This window comes from Nycticebus coucang, chromosome 24, assembly GCF_027406575.1.
Source record: "Nycticebus coucang isolate mNycCou1 chromosome 24, mNycCou1.pri, whole genome shotgun sequence".
Taxonomy (NCBI): domain Eukaryota; kingdom Metazoa; phylum Chordata; class Mammalia; order Primates; family Lorisidae; genus Nycticebus; species Nycticebus coucang.
The window spans coordinates 23,780,309-23,801,596 of NC_069803.1; the positions used below are offsets into that span (position 1 = coordinate 23,780,309).

A 21,288-nucleotide genomic window follows, 5' to 3' on the forward strand; every position below is an offset into this window, starting at 1 on the left:
ATGCTGAGAATGAGCTGTCTGAGAACGGGGGAGACCTGGCTGAGAGGTCACGCTCAGGTGGCAGCAGAGAAGACCCTCATCTCTGAGTACATGAGTCTCTCTCTAATTGCCCTCCTCCCGGGGCATGCACAACCCTTGCGGGGTCCCTCCTCTGCCTCCCCTAGGCCTCCCCCCCATTATGGCTACCAAATTTTAATGTAAATAGTTACGGATCACCTGCCTAGCTCTGGGCTTTGCAGGGTTCTGGCAGGTACTTCTTCTATAAGCACTTTTAGCGCTCAAGAGTTTTTGACAACAAATACCTGAGTGCTCAAGGCCAATGCCCAAGCTTCACCAGCCTTGATCCAAGACTAAAAGAACATTAGAGAATCCACAGAGAACTCAAACTAATAAGAAAAGAACAAATAACCCCATTTCTACGTGGGCAAGAGGTTTGAACAGAGCCTTTCCTGAAGAAGACAGGTGCATGGCCTATGAACACATAAAAAATGCTCATCATCTTTAATCATCAGAGAAATGCAACTCAAAACCGCTTTGAGATATCATCGAACTCCAGTAGGAGTAGGCCACATCACAAAATCCCAAAGCTACAGATGTTGGATGTGAGGAGAAGGGAACACTTCTACACTGCTGGTGGGAATGCAAGCTAATACAACCTTTTTGGAAAGAAGTTGAGAATACTCAAGGAACTAAAAGTGGACCTATTGTTTGATCCTGCAATTCCTCTATTAGGTATATACCCAGATGATCAAAAATCATTTTGCAAAAAAGACATTTGTACCAGAATGTTTACTGTAGCCCAATTCATAATTGCCAAGTCATGGAAGCAGCCCAAATGCCCATTGACCCATAAATGGATTAACAAATTGTGGTATATGTACACCATGGAATACTATGCAGCCATAAAAAGATGCATAAACTGCATAAACATCTTTTATGTTTACCTGGATGGAGCTGGAACATATTCTTCTTGGTAAAATATCTCAAGAATGGAAAAGAAGTATCCAATGTACTCAATACTACTATGAAATCAGTATATAATCACCTACATATTCATATGAATGGTAAAACAGAACTATAGTCCAGAAGGTAGAAGGGAAGAGGAGGGAGAGGGGAGGGAAGAAGGGAGACTGGGAGGAGGGAGGGTATTTGGGGGGACCTCACCTGATATGCATAATGCAATGGTTCATTTCAAAACTATTAAAAATAGAGTATAAATGTCTTACCACAACAAATAAGTAAGCGAGGAGATGGTTATGTTAATCAGTTATATGTAAGCATTCCACATTGTATATCAAATCAGCACATTGTATCTTATAAATGCACACAGTTATGATTTAATAAAGGAGAAAAAAAGTAGAAAAACATTAGCAACCTGGCAACTGGTGATACCCAAGTGCTGGGAACTTTCATTGGTTCTTGGTTATTCTCCAGCATTTCCAGTGATCTACCCAGGGTTCCGTGTATGTCTGTCACACAGAAACCCCAGGGTAATTTCAGGGTGTGGGGCCATAGGGAAAATTGTCATGACCCCTCTCACATTCCTCCTCAAGCTCATGATATGAGTGGAATCTGGATAAATTACACATTAAGGAGTCATAATTAATGGGACTGAGAGACAATTACACTCGAAACGGCAGCTAGAAAAGAATGTTCTAAGTGGAAATAGCCTACTCTTTATCACAGTAGTAAAACTTCCTTCACAGGCACTGGAACATGAGTTTCTAAGCCTTCTGGTGTTCCAAAGAGCACGGGTTGCCAAGAGCACTGATTCAGCAAATGCTCTTAGATTCTTACTACCATGCTTCACCTGATCCAGCTTCCTAATTGAAAGAGATCATCTTGCCTAATTTTGACTTAGACCAAAATCATTGTTTATTGATGCTATCTTGAATTTGTACCTTGGCCACTGTAACTCTTTTGTTTCTAAGATCAACGAGTTTCTAAACGCCAACTTTGAAAAGCATACAATTACCTTAGAGGGAATTCTAATGCAAGGATAATTTTTTTGTTGATATAATGAAGTAATTTAATTGTTCTGGTCCTTTTAAACCATTAAGCGTATCTCAGAGAGCCAGTGTGTCCAAAGGCCTAGATTCCAGTCTGGGAGGTCACTCAACTGGTTGGGCAATCTTGGGTGATTTGGGGATTATCACTTAATCTCTCTGGTCCACAGTTTCCTTAGCTGCAAAATGAAAGGGTCAGGACAGATGACGTGTAATAGCTTCAGCAGTTCTAGCCTATAATAATGTCATAAAAACAGGCTCTGTCCAGTCTCTTAAGTCTGTAATTGAAATGTGATTACACACTTTCCATATGAAATTAGAAGGAAATCTCACATGCCTTTTAGCCTACCTACCATAAAGAATCATTCATTACCATTTTGCTTATTTCTTTCTTCCCACTTCCTAAATAACTACTTGACAAATAACATGAAAATCTAGGAATTTGGCATAGGAGAAGGATGGATGTATTTCACATCCTTTTCTTGAATATGTTTGTAATGACTACATTCTTGTGCAGTTGTGATTAAATAATTTATTTGTCTATATGTCTCTCTAAACTCTGGGTGAGGACTGCTGGTCTCTTGGTGAACCCCAAGCCCTTTAGCACAATGGCTGAAAACAAAACAGGTCATGTTGAGCACCTGCCGTGTGGGGAATGTGACACCCTTATTTTCATATAGCCCATTACTATAGGAAGACACAATTTGGTTTTCCCATGTCAGTTTTTTTTTTTTTGTGTGGTTTTTTGGCCGGGGCTGGGTTTGAACCTGCCACCTCTGGCATATGGGATTGGCACCCTACTCCCTGAGCCACAGGCGCCGCCCCCCATGTCAGTTTTTATTGCAGAGTCTCTACATCTAAACTTAAGAAAAAGAAAAAGACTTTATTTTTTAGAGCAGTTTTAGGTTCACAGCAAGATTGAGGAGAAAGTACAGAGATTATTTTCCCATTCACCCCTTGGCCCTGCATACCCATGCACACAGCCTACCCACTGTCAACATCCCCACCAGAGTGGTGCATTTGTTACCATAGATGAACCTCTGCTGATACATCATTATTGCTCAAAGTCATGATTTCCAGCAAGGTGCAATCTTGGTTTTGCACATTTTATGGGTTTGGACAAAAGCACGGTGACATGTAGCCCTAACATATCATACGGGTAAACAGTATCATACAGTTTATACTGTGCTAAAACTCCATGCTCTGAGCCTTTTCATTCCTCCCTCTCTCCTAAGGCCTGTCAACCACTGATCGTTTTCCTTACTCTGTAATTTTGCCTTTCCCATAGTCATATAGTTTGGAATAAGACAGTAGGTCACTTAGAAATATGCATTTACGTTTCCTTTATGTGTTTTCATGGCTTGATAGGTCATTTCTTTTTAGTGCTGACTAATATTCCATGGGCTGGCTATACCACTGTTTAGTTATCCATTCATCCACCGAAGAACATCTTGGTTGCTTCCAGTGTTTGACAATTATGAATAAAACTGCTATAAACATCTGTATTCAGGTCCTTACGTGGACGTACGTTTTCAGCTTCTTTGGGAAATACCAAGAAGGGCAACTGTTGAATCCTATGGTAAAAGTGTTGTTAGTTTTGTAAGAAACTGTTGGACTGTTTTCTAAAGTGGTTGTACCATTTTGTATTTCCAGCAACACGAAGTGAGAGCTCTTCTTACTTCATTTCCTCCCCAGCATTTGATGTCACCAGTGTTCTGGATTATGGCTATTCTTTTTTTTTTTGGTTCTTGGCCAGGGCTAGGTTTGAATCTGCCACCTCCGGCATATGGGACTGGCGCCCTACCCCTTGAGCCATCAGCTGCCCCGATTATGGCTATTCTAATAGGTATGTGGTGCTATCTCGTTATTTTATCTGCATTTCCCTGATGACATACGATGTAATCTTTTCATATGTTTACTTGCCATCTGTATACCTTCTTGGCAAGGTGTCTGTTAAGATCTTTGGCTAGCTTTCTAATTGGATTGTTTTCTTAGTGCTGAATTTCATTTCATTTTATTTTTTTTGAGACAGTCTCACTTTGTTGCCCTCAATAGAATGCTGTGGCTTCATAGCTCACAGCAACCTCAAACTCTTGGGCTTAAGTGCTTCTCTTGCCTCAGCCTCCCAAGTAGCTGGGACTATAGGCGCCTGCCACAATGCCTGGCTATTTTTAGAGATAGGGTCTCCCACTTGCTCAGGCTGGTCTTGAACTTGTGAGCTCAGGCAATTCACCCACCTCAGCCGCCCAAATATTGCTCAGTTTAAAATTTTTTTGGAACACTTTAAATAATAGCCTTTTCTCCCATATGTTTCTGCAAAAATTTTCCCCAGTTTGTGGCTTTTCTTTTCATTCTCTTCACTGTGTCTTTTGCAGAATAAAACATTTTAATTTTTTTTTTGAGACAGAGCCTCAAGCTAACACCCTGGGTTGAGTGCCATGGCATCACAGATCATAGAAACCTTCAACTCTTGGGCTTAAGCAATTCTCTTGCCTCAGTCTTCCAAGTAGGTGGGAGTACAAGTGCCTGCCACAATGCCCGGGTATTTTTTGGTTGTAGTTGTCATTGTTTGGCAGGCCCTGGCTGGATTCGAACCTGCCAGCTCTGGTGTATGTGGCTGGTCCCTTAGCCGCTTGAGCTACAGGTGCCACCAGAACATTTTAATTTTAAGAAAGTCTAGCTTATAATTTCTTTCTTTCTTGAATCATGGCTTTGGTTTGTATCTAAAAAGTCATTGCCAAACCCAATGTCATCTAGATTTTCTTGTATGTGCATCTTATCTTATAGGCATTTTTATAGTTTTTCATCTTACATTTAAGGCCATAATCCATTTTGAGTTAATTTCTGTGAAGAATGTAAGATGTGTCCAGATTTAGTTTTTTGATGTATATATCTAGTTGTTCCAGTACCATTTATTGAGAAGATTATCTTTTGCTGTTGTATTGCTTTTGTCCTTTTGTCCACAATTAGTTGACTAGAGAGAAATACATCAAAAATATTACAGGTTTGATTCCAGGCCACTGCAATAAAGTGAGTCACCTAACCTTTTTCGTTTCCCAGTGGACATAAATGTTATATCTACATCAAAATATAGTCTAGTAAGTGTGCTATTTTTTACAATAGCATTATATCAAAAATATCATCTCAGCCTTTAAGGAGTCCTAATTTTTTTGCTGGTGGAGAGTCTTTCCTGGATATTAATGGCCACTGACTGATCAGGGCGGTGGTTGCTGAAGGCTGGGGTGGCTGCGGGGATTTTAAAAAATAAGACAAGGATGAAGTTTGTTGCATAGATTGACTCTTCCTTCCATGAAAGATTTCTCTGCAGCATGGGATGCTATTTGATAGCATTTTACCCACAGCAGAACTTCTTTCAAAATTGGAGCCGATCCTCTCAAACCCCGCCTCTCTATTTTCTCAACGACGTTTATGTAATATTCTTAATCTTTTGTTGTCATTTCAACAACGTTCACAGCATCTTCACTAGGAGTAGCCTGCATCTTGAGAGACTATAAATCTTTCTTTGCTCATCCATAAGAAGCAACTCCTTATCTGTTCAGTATTTATTTATTATCATTATATTACTTAATCTCTCTAAGGAGATTAAGCAACTCCTTATCTGTTCAATATTTATCATGAAATCACATCTTCAGGCTCTACTTCTCATTCTAGTTCTCTTAGTCTTTCCCCCTACTTCCTCTACTGAAGCCTTGAACTCCTCAAAGTCACCCATGATGGTTAGAATCGACTTCTTCCAAACTCCTGTTAACACTGATATATTGAATTCTTTCCATTAATCATGTATGTTCCTAATGGCATCTAGAATGGTGAATCCTTTCATTGTTTTTAATTTGCTTTACCCAGACCCAACAACAGAGGAATCACTATTTCTGGCTACTATAGCCTTATGAATGTATTTCTTAGTGAGACTTAAAAATTGAAATTACCCCTTGATCCATGGGTTGCAGAATAACTATTACACTTTCAAGCACGAAAACAACATTAGTTTCCTTGGACATCTCCATCAGAGCTTTTGAAAGGTGACTTAGATGCATTGTTAATGAACAGTAAAATTTTGAAAGAAATCCTTTTTCCCTCTTGAGTAATAGTTCTTAACAGTTGGCCCAAAATATTCAGTAAACCATGCGGTGAATAGATATGCTGTCATTCAGGTTTTGTTGTTCCATTTATGGAGCACAGACAGAGTCCATTTGGCATAATTCATAAAGATCCTAGGATTTTAAGAATGTTCAGGGAGCATTGGCTTCAACTTAAAGTCATAGTTATATTAGCTCCGAAAAAGAGAGTCAGACTGTTCTTTGAAGCTTTGAAGCCAGGCATTGACCTCTCTGTAGCTATGAAAGTCGTAGGTGGCTGCTTCTTCCAATAGAAGGTTGTTCCATTTACATGGAAAATCTATGGTTTAGTGTAGCCACCTTCAGCAATGATCTTAGCTAGCTGGATCTTCTGGATAATTTGCTTCTACATCAACACCTGTTTCATCTTACACTGTATGTTATGTTTTATATTCTATCTTATGCTATAGAGACAGTTTCTTTCCTTAACCTCATGAACTAACCTCTGCTAGCTTCAAACTTTTCTTCTGCAACTTCATGTCTCTCAGACTCCAAAGAATAATGGAGAGTTAGGGCCTTTCTCTGGATTAGACTTGGGCTTAAGGGAATGTTGTGGCTGGTTTGCTCTATCCAGACCACTAAGACTTTGTACATTATCAGCAAAAAAGCTGTTTTGCTTTCTTATCATACATGTGTTCACTGGAATAGCACTTTTAATTTCCTTGAAGAACTTTTCCTTTATGTTTAAAACTTGGTTAATTGGTGCAAGAAGCCTAGATTTCTGCCTGTCTTCATTTTTGACACGTCTTCCTCACTAAACTTAATCATTCCTAGCTTTTAATTTAAAGTTTGAGACACTCAACTCTTCCTTTCACACAAACACTTAGAGGCCATTTTAGGATTATTATCAGCCTAATTTCAATATTATTGTGTCTCAGGGAACAGGGAGGCCCGAGGGTGGGGGGGAGTAGCTAGTTGGTGGAACAGTCAGAACATACGTAACATTTATCGATTAAGTTTGTCTCTTAAATAGGTGCAGTTCAATAATTACAATAATAATAATAAAGATCACTGAACATAGTTCATCATAACAAATATTGAAAAAGTCTGAAATATTGCAAGAATTACCAAAATGTGATACAGTGACATGCAAGGAACATATGTGTTAGAAAAATGGCACCAATATATTTGCTTGATGCAGGGTTGCTATAAATCTTAAATTTGTAAAAGAAAAAAAAATCAAATCTATGAGGTACAATAAAGTGAAATGCAACAAAATGAAGTATGCCTATATTTATGTGGCTCCACTTCTGGGCTCTCTATTCTATTTCATTGATTTATTTGTTTATTCTTTCACCAATATCACAATTTATAGTAAGCCTCGAATTCAGGTATTATCAGTCCTCTGACTTTGTTTTTTTTTTTTTTTTTGCAGTTTGGCCAGGGCTGGGTTTGAACTTGCCACCCTCTCTATATGGGGCCGGCGCCCTACTCACTGAGCCACAGGCACCACCCAAACTTTGGTGTTTTGTTTAGTGTTGAGTTGGCTATCTGGATCTTTGCCTCTCCATATATGCTTTAGAATCAGTTTGCTGATACCTACAAAATAACTTTCTGAGATTTCATTTGGAATTGCATTAAAGTTATAGATTGGTCTGTGAAAAATTGACATCATGACAATATTAAATCTTCCTATCCATGAATACGGACTATCTCTCTTGAACTATTTAGTTCTTTTCTGCTATCTTTCACAGAAATTGTAGTTCTCATACAGACCTCGTGTGTATTTTGTTAGATTTATGCCAACGTGGTTTCATTGCGGGTGGGGTGTGTATTAATGTAGTGGTGAATGGTATTGTGTTTTTAGTTTCAAATTCCACTTGTTTATAGCTGGAATAGAGGGATATGATATAGTTTTGCATATTAGCCTTATACGTATATCTTGCAACCTTGCTATAATCGCTTAATTGTTCCAGGAATGTTTTTTCAATTCTTCTGGATTTTTTGCATAAACAATTATATAGCCAGTTTGATGTCTTCCTTCTTAATCAGTATAGATTTTGTTTCCTTTTATTGTCTTACTGCATTTGATAGGATTCCAAGTATAATGGTGAAAAGGAGTGGTGACCGCGCATTCTTGCGTTGTTCTGTTCTTACTAGGAAAGCTTCTAGTTTCTTACCATTGAACATATGATGTTAGGCCCGAGCCCGGAGAGTGCCCTGCAACCATCTCCTCTCGCTGAGCCCAGCTAAGTCACGTTTGAGGCGCTTGGGGCGCAGGAGGGGGCGCCCTGCACGTGCGCCCTGCTTCTTCCAGCCCGGACGCGGCTGCACGCGGACCCGCCCAGCATAGTTCCTGCACCAGAGGACCGGGAGGGCGAGGGCGGCTGCCGCGCGCGGAGGGCGAACAGGTGGGCCTCGTGCCGCAGCACAGCGGCTCCAGGCACCTGTGTGAGCTCCGCTGCTTCCTCGACGACGACCAGCAGAAGGGACGCAGGCTGGCACGTGAGTGGGCGCGCCGTGTGGCACGAGGTGGCCCGGTGGCAGCAGTAGCTGTGCCCTGGGGAGGCGCGCAGGGAGGCCCAGCTGCGCGAGAACCTGGAGCTGCCGCGGGACGAGAAGCGCGCGGCTCCCTGGACAGCCGGGCCAGCCCGAGCTGGGGGGCGCGGTGGGGGCGGAGGCCCGCGACACGGGTGACCGCAGCGACAGCCGGGACCTCTGCCGCCACGGCCTCTGCCCGCTGCTGCCCGCTGGGCTGCACGAGGCCTTCACCGCGCGCTGCGGCAGCCCCAGCGGCCTGCACGGCCCTGGCGGGTCCCATCTGGGAGCGGCCAAGGAGGGAGTTGGCCCAGAAGTGGGTGAGTGACCGTCTGACTTTGGGGAGCCGGGAGGGCTGGCTGGTAGCTTTTCTTTCTTACCTGCGAAGCACACCCTCGGCTTAGAGATCTCTAAGGGCCCTGCCACAGGGGCGTGGGATATATCCCAGGACCCTGGAAAAAAACATGATGTCAGCTGTGGGGGTTTTGTTGGTGTCCTTCATCAGGTTAAGAAATTTTTCCTTTCTTTCTAGTTTACTGCGAATTTTTTTTTATTACAAATGATTGTAATTTTATTGAATACCGTGTCTCTACGTATTGATATGATCATGTGATTTTTCTTGTTTAGATTTCGATGTGACGGATTACATTAACTGATTATCCACCTGGTCAGAACCTTTCTTGGTGAGTATTTCTTTCTTTCTTTATTTTTTTTTTTTTGTAGAGTTTCACTTTACTGCCCTCGGTAGAGTGCTGTGGCGTCACAGCTCACAGCAACCTCCAGCTCTTGGGCTTAGGTGATTCTCTTGCCTCAGCCTCCCGAGCAGCTGGGACTACAGGCGCCCGCCACAATGCCTGACTATTTTGTTGTTGTTGTTGTTGTTGCAGTTTGGCCTAGGCTGGGTTTGAACCTGCCCCCCTCGGTATATGGGGACGGCGCCCCACTCACTGAGCCACAGATGCCGCCCTTGGTGAATATTTTTTGCCGGCCTGACATGAATGTGTATTCTGCCATCACTGAATGAAGTAGGTTATAGGGGTCCAATATATCTTGTTGAAGGATAGCAGTGTTGAGTTCCCTTATGAATTTTCTACCTGCCTGATCTGTCCCTTTGTGATAGTTATACAGTTTCCAGCTATAATAGTGGAGTCATCTATTTCTTCTTGGAGTTCTGTTATTTTTTATTATTTATTTATTTTTTAGAGACAGAGTCTCACGTTGTCACCCTGGGTAGAGTGCCCGGGTGTCACAGCTCACAGCAACCTCCAGCTCCTGGGCTTAGGCGATTCTCTTGCCTCAGCCTCCTGAGTAGCTGGGACTACAGCACCGGCCACAATGCCCAGCTATTTTTTTGTTGCAGTTTGGCTGGGGCCGGGTTTGAACCCACCACCCTTGGTATATGTTGCCGGGGCCTTACCGACTGAGCTACAGGCGCCGCCCAAGTTATTTTTGCCTTACGTACTTTGATGCTCTGTTGTTCAGTGTGTACATGTTAAGGACTGTTTTCTTGGTGAGTTGGCCCCCTTTATCATTTTAAGGCCTGTGGTTATCCACCCACTTTACTTTAAACCTATATGTGTGTATATACAGGGTGGACATAAAGTTCATGTGCAATTTCAAGTAGTTTAACTTAGTAAAATTGCACATGAACTTTATGGACACCCTGTATTTAAAGCAGGTTTCTTGTAGAAAACATAGCTGGGTCCTATTTTTTGTTCTATTGTGACAATCTTTAGATTGGTGCATTCTACACTTTTATAAAAGCATTCATTTGAGTAACATCTGCAATCAGACATAATGATGTTGATACTGGCTTTTTCTATTGAATAACTCTTAGTTTGAGAGAAATCCTAAATGTTTCAGTACAGGCGGTTCCAGAGTTACAAACATCGGCCTTGTGTACAACTTGTGCTTACAAACAGAGGCTATTACAGTAAGTTCCCAAGTTACAAATATCTGACTGACATACAATTGTACTTAAGAGTGGAGGCTATTCTAGGTAATAGGCAAATGTACCTGTTCCAAATGACATATAAATTCAATTTAAGAACAAACTTAATAGAGCCTATCTCATTCGTAACCTGGGGACTGCCTGTACTGTCAAAATGGGTCACTTACATGTGTCTATAAAATATTAGTGGCCAGGCATAGCGGCTTATCCCTGTAATCGCACCACTTTGGAAGGTCAAAGCAGGAGGATGGCTTAAACCTAGGAGTTTGAGACTAGCCTGGGCAATGTAGCAAGACCCTGTCTCTATAAAAACATAATTAAAACATTAGTCAGTTATGGTGGGGTATGCCTGTAGCCTGAGGCAGGAAGATTGCTTGAGTTCAGGAGGTTGATGTTGTAGTAAGCTGTGTTAGTATCTCTGCATTCTAGCCTGGGCTACAGAGCAAGACTCTGTCTCAAAAATCAATAGGCAAATAAATAAATAATAGTAAAATAAAATAAGATATTGGTTAAAAATTACTTCACATAGTCAACTTTTAGGAACATATTAATTCCCTTGCTACTGGGATTTTATTTGCTCATGAAATGAAATTGTGTTTCATCTGATTTTCTTGAAAATATCTATAATGTCATCTGTGCTCTTCAGAGATCAAAATTTCCCTGAGAGTTTGTTAGGGGTAAATAAACATTGGATTTCAATTTAGGTGACAGTCCTCAGATTAGAGTAGAGCTTTAGGAGGCATGCAAATGTCACATGTGTGCAAGTTAAGGATTATGGTTGTATGGAGGTCATGAATTAGAGCAAAGAAGTGCTTTTTTCTTTACTAAGTATGCTTTTATTCAATATTTTAAAAATACAGACTTTGTGGTGACTTATAAATTTCTACTGTATCAACACATTGATACTTTGAATCAAGAAAATGATATAACCAAAAATTCATTTCCAAAAATAAGCAGTACCTTTTATTAGGGGTGGTTTATATTTATGCATAATTTTGCTTTTAAAAGAGATTGTTACAGTCAGGTATGTAACCATTTAGATGTCTAAGTTCTGTCTGTTAAAAATACATTCTTTTTTTTTTTTTTTTGTAGAGACAGAGTCTCACATACCACCCTCAGGTAGAGTGCCGTGGCGTCACACAGCTCACAGCAACCTCTAACTCTTGGGCTTATGCGATTTTCTTGCCTCAGCCTCCCGAGCAGCTGGGACTACAGGCGCCTGCCACAACGCCCGGCTATTTTTTTGTTGCAATTTGGCCGGGGCTGGGTTTGAACCCGCCACCCTCGGCATATGGGGCCGGCGCCCTACTCACTGAGCCACAGGTTTAGGGCGGCACCTGGGGCTCAAAGGAGTGGGGCGCTGGCCCCATATGCTGGAGGTGGCGGGTTCAAACCCAGCCCTGGCCAAAAACTGCAAAAAAACAAACAAACAAACAAAAAAAAGTTCTTTTAGAAAATCCAATTTAATTATCTCATTCTTTTTTTCAGTAATTTTCTCTAGTGATAGAAGTACTCTTTGATGGAGAGATTGCAGAAAACTGTTTTTAACTTCCCCTAGATTATATTAAATTTATCCACAATAAATTTTTGGCTCCAAGGATCCTAGCTCTAATTAGGGAAGTAGGCCCTGTTTATTTATTTATTTATTTTTTTGAAACGGTCTCACTATGTCACCCTTGGTAGAGTGCCATGGCATTACAGCTCACAGCAACCTCCAACTCTTGGGTTTAAGCGATTCTCTTGCCTCAGCCTCCCAAGTAGCTGGGACTACAGTCATCTGCCCAGTGCCTGGCTATTTTTTTGTTGTAGTTGTCATTGTTTAGAGGCCTGAGCTGGGTTTGAACTGACCAGCCTTGGTGTATGTGGTTGGCACCATAACCACTGCGCTATGGGTGCTGAGCCTAGGCCCAATTTAGAAAGTAAGAATGAGGTGGAACGAATAATAGTACTAATTATTATCAACAATTAATGATTTTAGGTATGTTTGTTTTGGGTTTCTGTGTTTTAGGGGCATCCAAAATTTCTTCATAGGCCAGGTGTGGTGGCTCACACCTATAATCCTAGCACTCTGGGAGGACAAGATGGGTGGATTGTCTGAACTCACAAGTTCAAGATCAGCCAGAGCCAGAGCGAGACCTCGTCTCTAAAAATAGCTGGGCATTGTGGCAAGCACCTGTAGTCCCAGGTACTTGGGAGGTGGAGGCAAGAGAATTGCTTAAGCCCAAGAGTTTGAGGTTGCTGTGAGCTGTGACACCACAGTGCTCTACCAAGGGTGACAAAGTAAGACCCTGTCATGAAACAAAACAAAACACAAAATACATTTTCTTCATAGTCTGCACTCATTCCCTTTGCCCAGCGACCAACTGTGACCATTCTATTTGAATTCTGACTTTCAGGGTAATCTTTCTTTAAATGTTTCACAGAGCCACAAAGTTTGCAACCACCACCATTAGCATAGAGCCCTTTGGGATTATCAGGACAAGGTCTAGACAGGTGTCCCATTTCCCCACGAACAAGACATTTTGCAAAAGGAAATTCACCAACAGCTGGGTCTACTTTAGCCTTCCATTTGGTTATTTCATGCTTTGTGAACCCACACGGGTAACATATTCCATCACCTATATCTTAATTTTCAAGGGCAGGTGGGTAATCTGTAATTCCATGACTAGGTTTTCCACAATGGAAACACCATTACATTTTTCATTGCTGCTTGTCTTTTTTTTTTTTTTTTTGATGGGGTGGGGTTTGAACCCGCCACTTCCGGTATATGGGGCGGGTGCCCTACTCCTTTGAGCCACAGGCACTGCCCTGCTGCTTGTCTTTTTAATTGTCTTCCTTCCCATTGACTGTCTTTCTTTAAAGCAATTGCAATTTCTTCCCTTACTTCCTGAATGTCTGTTGCTATCACCTCCCCATTGTGAACCATCTGTGAATTCCTGTTGCTTTCATCTCTCCATTGTGAACCATCTATGAATTCCGTCTTAGGTATTCCATGAATCCATTCACATCTTCATTGAAGTGCTTTTTTTTCTTTTTGTTCTTTTTATGTTTTGCTTGAGGTGCATTATTTTTAAGGGATAGCCTGTTGGTTTCAACTTGTTTATGCTTTGGTAGGTTTTGGCTTGTTCCCTCAAAGGATGGCTTCTTCATGTCTTCCCATGATGTTGCAGACAAGGGGCTCTTATTACATCTGGTAATAATGTGTGCCCACCCGGTAATAATTTCATCAAAGGTACCTTAGCAAAGGCTCATGAATCCTCCAGAGCAGCTCCAAAGAATTTTTTGAAGGTTAGCGTGGGAATATGCTGTCCTCACTGGGCTGGTATGTGTTACTTGTGTAATGTGATGTTATGTTTGATTCTTATAGCAATCAATTATTTCCCCCAGCTACACCCTGGAATTTCTACTTCTGGCCACAAGATGGCATCTGGTTTTCATTTAATACAGAAGTCACACAAGTCTCTTTAAACTGGAAACCCACCTTGGTCTTAGTCTCTGAACACATATACTGTGTTTTGCCCCCCACATCACAGCATTGTAAAGGAAATCGCATTAACTTAGATTTGTGTAGAAGCCTTGACCTAAACTTGCTTTTATTTAAGTTGTATTTGTGCCTAGACACGCTCATACATTTTTAATGTTTTTGATTGATTGTTGTGTTGAATACCCATCACAGTCAACCCCGGCCATGTATTTCTTTGCCATGCAGCCAAGAGTGGAGGCATGCACTATTTTTACAGATGCCTATCATAGGCTACGCGTTGTTTTCTCATGAGTGGGAGGGTACAAAAGAGCCTTACTCAAAGATCTAGCTTTCAAGCTGGGAATACATAAGGTACATGCATAAAATAGCCGTAAAGGAAAAATACACAAGGCATATTGTCTAAGTCCCAGACCACTATTATGAGTAAGGACTCAGGACCTGTGAGAGCAGGGATTAAGAGTGATGGGCTCACCTGTGCCCACCTTGCATAGTGTGTATTCCGGGGTCCTGGGCTGGGTGGAGCAGGCTTTGTGCAGGAGAGACTTGCGCAGTGGTCAAGTGCAGACACACTGGCTTTGAATGGGCAGTGCCCAGGGAGGCCATTCTAGGACAGGTGGACTGTTATGAGCAAAAGCCAGGGGCCAGGAGGGGGGGCATGGGTGTTGGAAAAGAGCTGAGAGAATGAAGAGCCTGCTGGCCAGAGTGGGTGCTGTCCTACAGGGAGAGAGTAGGGTTTAGATTTGAAGACATAGGCTGGCTTTGGTGGGATTGGGTCTTGAGAGCCCAGTTATATCTCTCTTTGCTTGGGGTTCTCTTACAGGCAGGGACTTGGTTTCTGTTCTGAGCTATGCTGTGGGAGGAATCCCTTTTCCTTAGTAGACATCTTCCCAGGGAAGTGTTAAGCCCACGTTTCTCATGGAAGCAGCCATGTTTCCCTCCTGCCCGTCACCCTGAGCTTGGAGCCTCCTTTCCTCTCCCTGTCTCCCCAGCCTCAGCTTCCTCCAGAAGTTTTCATGGTGCTTTAGCTCAACCTACCCTGATGATTTCTTCACCTTGACAATTTAGGGTTTGAGAAGAAGGTTTGGCAAAGTGCCTTCTTTGTGTACAGGTATCTACATTTACACCTTTTTTTTTTTTTTTTTTTTTTTGTAGAGACAGAGTCTCACTTTATGGCTCTCGGTAGAGGAAGGCTGTGGCATCACACAGCTCACAGCAACCTCCAACTCCTGGGCTCAAGCATTTCTCCTGCCTCAGCCTCCCGAGTAGCTGGGACTACAGGCGCCCGCCACAGTGCCCAGCTATTTTTTTTTTTTTGTTGTTGTTGCATTTTGGCCAGGGCCAGGTTCGAACCTGCTACCCTTGGTATATGGGGCCGGCGCCCTACCGACTGAGCTACAGGCGCTGCCCTACACCTGGTTTGTTAAGTACGTGCTGAGGGTGGGGTGCATGTTTGAGTGTTGGTGATAGCTCTTGGCACATCCCAGTTGTTCAGTGATCAGATGGTACCAGTTTCTGCCCCATTTCCCAAGGGGGACAGGAGATCTGCCAGTGCACAAGAGTGCCATTGCCTGACAATTTTTCTTGCTCTCTGAGGACCTTGACCCTGAAACAGCTGTCATAAAACCTGACCCATTTGTTCATGTACCTGCTGTGACATTGGGAAGCCCAGTACAGCAGTGGGCCCTCTGATAGTACATGAACTTTCTCCCTTTGGCACCAGACCCAGAAACCTACTACTCCTGCTGATGTTTCTGAGCAATACTTTTGGCTGATAACCCTGTATGTTTGCATAGCATGTTCTAGTTTGCAAAGCATTTTCATAGACATTGACTTGCTTGCTCCTGTCTATAAGATAACTATTTCCATTTTACAAATAAAGATACATTAGATGACTTGCCCAGGATCATATAATTGGTTAATAGCAGAGGGGGAGTTGGAAGCTAGGACTCATTTACTGTTAGACTCCACTGCTGAGGGAGATAGAAGCATAAGACTCAGTCTTTGCCGAGAGGATCCCAGAATATATGAGATCCCAATATGAAAGCGTCCAGGTAAGTAGGAATAAAAAGGTGACATTTGGTTCCAAGTGCCAAATGACTTCAATAGGCAGTGTACGATCTAGGCATACAGAGGAGAAATGGCCCTTGCTGAGAGGGGACCCAGAAAGTGACTGGAACCTAGCCCTTTAACACACAAAGCAAATCAAACAACATTTATGTTGGGAGTACATTTTACAGCTTGAACAAAGCTTTTTTGGACAAAAATATTCAGACCAAAAAACAAAACAAAACAAACAAACAAACAAACAAAAAACAAGAATAAAAAGAATGAATAGCTTCTAAACTATGTAAACAGATCTATAAATGATAGATAGAGCATTAAGTAGTCATTGGAATTGGTCAATATTTATCTAAGTTTAAATGTCAGGAAAGACAGTCATGACTTTCTGCTATACCTATAGGAGTCATGACTCAGTTGAAGACTGTGGATTTGGGAGCTATCAGAAGTGGGTTCAGAAGTCCACTTTTAGAGATGGGACACTGGGCAAGTCACTGAGAACTTCATTGCTTTATTTTTCCTCTCTGTAACATATGGATAATGTTTTCAAACTCTACACATTGTAAAGGTTGAATAATATAAGCAATAATATAATATGATTTCTCAGTAATTCTGAGAAACATAAGCTTGAACTTAACTGCTACATATCAAAACCACTTGGGGAGCCCCAAGCTATTTTGGACAAAATAGGAGGGGTTTGACTAGGAAGGTTAGAACTCTGAATTCCTTCTCATTCAGACATTTTGAGCCATGGTTGGCAAAATATCTTGAGCTGGATGTCCCGTAGATTTGTCGCAGAAGTACCATTTTTTTTTTTGTAGAGACAGAGTCTCACTGTACCGCCCTCAGGTAGAATGCCATGACGTCACATGGCTCACAGCAACCTCTAACTCTTAACTCTTGGGCTTAGGCAATTCTCTTGCCTCAGCCTCTCAAGCAGCTGGTACTATAGGCACCTGCCACAACGTCCGGCTATTTTTTTTTGTTGCAGTTTGGCGGGGGCTGGGTTTGAACCCGCCACCCTCAGCATATGGGGCCGGCGCCCTACTCACTGAGCCACAGGCACCACAGAAGTACCATTCTTGTGTTCCTCTGTGCAAGATTGTTGTGTCCATTGAGAACTAGAGATAGAGGGCCTGAGGTGTACAGCTCTGCAGGGGACGGTGGGAATGTTTGAAAACCTAAAGTAAATGTTTTGCTTTCAAAATAAGAAAAGAACCCCCCCCGAAATCAAAATTAATAAACATATAATTAAACATCTATAAAACATTATGTAGTTCACTGCTTCTAAATCTTATGTTGCCAGCCATGTAGATTATGTTTGATGTGGAATATGGGTAAATTTTGAAGTTTTGATTTGATGTGGGATGAAGACTCCAAAAGTAGCATAAACTAAAAATAAAATTCTAAGCCCCCAACCACCCTGCTGACTGAACAGACTCCTTCTTGGCTGAAGGGATCTCAGAAAACCTTTAAAGCTGAGTTTCTGGCTATGGAGAGAAGGGAAGGCAGACACACTTCATTATACCCCTCCTTTTTGGAGTTTAGCTATGACATTGACCAGCATTAATGTTAAAACAGAGATCATAAGGCTGACAAACAGATTCTTTGTGATAATATTAAATTATTGACAAGACCTAGGGTCATGCAAGGGGAAGGTTAAATCACACCTGCAGGGCATTGGTTTGCTTAACACATCACTTCCATCAGTATATTGTGGCTTGCCTCTGATTAACAGACTTCCTTAACTTAAAACATTCCAAGCCTTGAAATAAAGCTTTATCTCTTTAACCAATTATTACACAAATCAAGGAATCTATAACCTGCAAACTCCTGCCCTCCACTTTGAGATGTCCTACCTTTTCAGGCCAAATCAAGGTGTATCTTCCATATATTGATTTATGATTTTATCTGCAATTCCTGTCTCCCTAAAATGTATATACCAAACTGTCATCTAACCACCTTGGGACCCCTTACTCAAGGATGGATGCCTGGACCACAGTCATACATGTTCAGTTCAGAATAAACCTCTTTAAATTGTTTTATAGAGTTTGAGTTTTTCCTGTTAAGAGTAGGAGAGCCTCAGACCTACAAATTTCCTAAAGTAGCTTTGCTCCAATAGCTAGTGTGGTCATGGAATCCTTAAGGTATGATTCCTGGCTTGGCATACCAGGAGGCAGAGTCAGAGGGTGCTAATTGGTTCTCCTAACCTTTGACAAGCAGAAAATTAGGTAGCATAGGGCAGGTGTCTTAGTCCATTCAGGCTGCTGTAACAAAATACCATGAACTGGGTGACTTTAAACAAAATAAATTTATTTTGCACAGTTGTGGAGGCTGGGAAGTCTAGGATTGAGGTGCTTCCTGATCCAGTGTCTGGTGAAGGCCTCCTTTCTGGTGCACGAACTATGCCTTCTCAAAATGTTCTCACGTGGAGGAAGAGGCAGCGGACCTTTCTTGGGCTTCTTTTATAAGGGGACTAATCCTATTCACAAGAGCTCCATCTTCATGTCCTAATCACTTCCGAAAGACCTCACCTCCCATCATCACCATAGAAGTTAGGATTTGAACATAGGAATTTTGAACGGACACAAATTTTTAGACCATAGAAGAAATCCTGAGAGATGGATTGGACCAGCGACGCTCCTTGGCTTCTGAATAGTGAGGCAATTAACGATTTCAGTTTGATGCGTGCTTGACTTTATTTTTAAAATTTACCAGAATTCACTGGTCTTTTACAGTTGCAGCGAGAGCGCTAGAAAAATAAAATGAACCCTGGTGGTAGTCGGGAAATAGGAGAGGACATTCATATTACAATTTAACAATCTTATTTCAGTATATGATCCTCTCGTGGTGAGTTACGGCATCCTGTCTTTGGGGAGTGCTGGGCTGTAAAGAACCACAGCAACGCCTGGGATGGAAGGAAGAGCAGGTGCTTCTGTCAGAAGCTTGGGGCTCCCAGAAGTGGTTTTGATATGCAGCAGTTAAGCTCAAGCTTATGTTTCTCAGAATTACGGAATTCAAGCATAGGTAATTGTAAGGGACCCAGGAGAGTGACTACCGCAGTGCCTACCAGACAAAAAAACTGCTATGTGCCAATGTGGGTTTAGTTGTTAGAGAAACAGGCAAGTGTGAGTGTGTGTGCATGTGTGTGTGACTCAGGAGAGAGGTGGGATTCCCTCCTTAACAAAAAGAGGCTTCCGTTTGTAGAAGGAGCCACACTGGTCTTGCTGTATAAGGAACTTCCTTAGGTGTTTATTACGCTCCATGATCGATAAGAATAAGATTAGCATCCAATGTTTTTTCAGGAAGTTACTGAGCAAAGAGAGGAACCCTTTCCTAGGAGGGGCAATGGCAAAACTGTCTCTGATATTTTTGAAAGACCACTGAACCTGAAACTCAGCTTGGGAGAGCGAGGCCTGAGGAAATGTGACCAGGATGTGCAAACTAGCCGAAGGGAGCACCTGAGCTAACTGTGAGGCTAGAAAAAAGCCAAGAACAAGGAGCGTGAAGTTTACCTGGCTTATTGAACAGGTGTCATCTCTGACATACATCACTAAGCGCGAAGCTGAGACAAAGGCGACTTCCTCCTTCTCATGGTGTTGCTGTTTGCACTTGACATCAGGGAGATCTGTGGCCAGCGGGGTGAGAGAGGGATGTGGCTGGGATCCGGCTCGCTGGTACTCACTTCAGCTGTGAGCACAGTCTGAAAAAGGGTGAGTCACAGCACACCTGGGTTTCTAAGCCTCATCTCCCATGTCCTTTCCCCTAAGTCAAAATCTTCCTTTGGATTTCTTCAGTGACTTGTCCTGCTATGCTCAACAGCTTTTCCTTCCAATTATGGCATCTCACTTCAAAGAAATGATGAAATCCCAAACTCCAGTTAGCACAGATGATAGCAAGTATCAGTTGCACTAGCCAAATGTACTTTGCAAAAGAGTTCGTATGAAGATTCTTTTAAAAATCAAACTCTCTTGGTGAGTTTTCTAATATTTAAATTCATAAGAGTTCAATTTACCTTTTTTTTTTTTTCCAGTTTTTGGCCGGGGCCGGGTTTGAACCTGCCACCTCCTGTATATGGGGCCGGTGACCTACTCCTTTGAGCATTCCACTTTGAGGGTAGTGTATATATATTGACTTAAAGGAGGAACACACAGAGTTGAAAATGTAACAGACTGCTAAATTTTTAAGAACTTAGAAACTTACGCAAGGAATAATTCACTTTCTGGGGGGTGTTCAGTTCTGAGGGTTGCGAAATGCATAGAGTTGTGTGATCACCATAATTTTCAAGATACATAAAAGTTCTATCACCCCTCCAAATTTCCTTGTGCTGTCCTTCTGTAATTTCGTTCATAATCTTTGACACATTGCTCTCCCTCGCTACCTTTTTGCCTTTTCCAGGATGTCTTGTAAGTTGTAGATTATTTGCTCTTGTATGGATATGCTACAGTTGTTTATCTAATTCAGCAACCAAAGGACATTTGGATTGTGTCTAGGTTTGGGTGATTATAACTAAAGCTGCTGTAATCAACGGCTTACACATGTTTGTGTAAACATAAATTTTCATTTCTCTAAGTACATTTTTAGGAGTGGGACTGCTGCATTAAAAATAGTATATGTTGAATTTTATGAGAAATTGCCAACCAGCTTTCTAGAATGGCTGTACTGTTGATACTCCTACCAACAATGCATGAGGATTTCAGTTGCTCTGCACATACATTGAAAACTCCATAGGACGATGTAAAATGATCCTTGCCTTCAGTGATTACACATATTCGAAAGGATTTAAGGCAAGAAAAATAGTCTATTTTTATGAGTTTTAAAAATTATTTCTGTTGCTTTTTAGTTTTCTCTCTCTCTTTTTTTTTTTGTAGAGACAGAGTCTCACTTCATGGCCCTCGGTAGAGTGCCGTGGCGTCACACGGCTCACAGCAACCTCCAACTCCTGACGTGCGAGGTTTCCTTTTGTATCACTTTCCTTGAGCCTGAAGGACTTCCTTTAGCATTTCTTTTTGAGAAGATTATCTGGTGACAAAAACTTAGTTTTCCTTCATCTGAAACTGTCTTTATTTTGCAGAACAGTGAGTCCACGCATAGACCCAAGTATGAGTATAGATTTAATATACTATAGTAAAGGCAGAGTGAACACCAGGAGAGAAGGAAAGAATTACTTAATGA

At 41.9% G+C, this 21,288-nt stretch overlaps 1 pseudogene across 1 annotated transcript; it reads right to left on the bottom strand.

The window, feature by feature from the left end:
* Positions 1-12,529: 12,529 nt before the first annotated feature.
* Positions 12,530-14,658, bottom strand: LOC128576306 (zinc finger CCHC domain-containing protein 9-like; annotated as a pseudogene). Its single transcript, XR_008377342.1, has 5 exons — positions 14,538-14,658; positions 13,536-13,807; positions 13,384-13,497; positions 12,884-13,280; positions 12,530-12,594 (listed from the first exon to the last, which is right to left on the bottom strand). The product of XR_008377342.1 is annotated as a zinc finger CCHC domain-containing protein 9-like (transcript).
* Between the last annotated feature and the right edge of the window lie 6,630 nt (positions 14,659-21,288).